This window comes from Schistocerca gregaria, chromosome X (assembly GCF_023897955.1).
Source record: "Schistocerca gregaria isolate iqSchGreg1 chromosome X, iqSchGreg1.2, whole genome shotgun sequence".
Taxonomy (NCBI): domain Eukaryota; kingdom Metazoa; phylum Arthropoda; class Insecta; order Orthoptera; family Acrididae; genus Schistocerca; species Schistocerca gregaria.
Window position 1 is genome coordinate 437,862,486 of NC_064931.1, and position 591 is coordinate 437,863,076.

The following is a 591-nucleotide window of genomic DNA, read 5'->3' on the forward strand; positions in this document are numbered from 1 at the left end:
TGGTCTAGCGGTTCTAGGCGCGCAGTCCGGAACCACGTCGTAGGTTCGAATCCTGCCTCGGGCATGGATATGTGTGATGTCCTTAGGTTAGTTAGGTTTAAGTAGTTCTAAGTTCTAGGGGACTGATGACCACAGATGTCCCATAGCGCTCAGAGCCATTTTTGAATCAGGAGTGGGACAACAGATCAAAAATAAACAAGTAAAGTTTACACAAACAGCGAAATTATCTGTAACTCAAACAATACCGGCAACGGCCTTGCCGCAGTGGATACACCGGTTCCCGTGAGATCACCGCAGTTAAGCGCTGTCGGGCGTGGTCGTCACTTGGATGGGTGACCATCCAGGCCGCCTTGCGCTGTTGCCATTTTTCGGGGTGCACTCAGCCTCGTGATGCCAATTGAGGAGCTACTCGACCAAATAGTAGCGGCTTCGGTCAAGAATACCATCATAACGGCCGGGAGAGCGGTGTCAGCGGTGTCAGCCCCTCCTATCCGCATCCTCCACTGAGGATGACACGGCGGTCGGATAGTCCCGGTAGGCCCCTCGTGGCCTGAAGACAGAGTGCTTTTTTGAGTGCAAACAATACCGCTG

General features: G+C 53.0%; 1 pseudogene; it reads left to right on the plus strand.

Moving 5' to 3' along the window:
- The first annotated feature begins 246 nt into the window (after positions 1 to 246).
- On the plus strand, positions 247 to 364 carry LOC126299905 (5S ribosomal RNA; annotated as a pseudogene).
- The last annotated feature ends 227 nt before the right edge of the window (positions 365 to 591 follow it).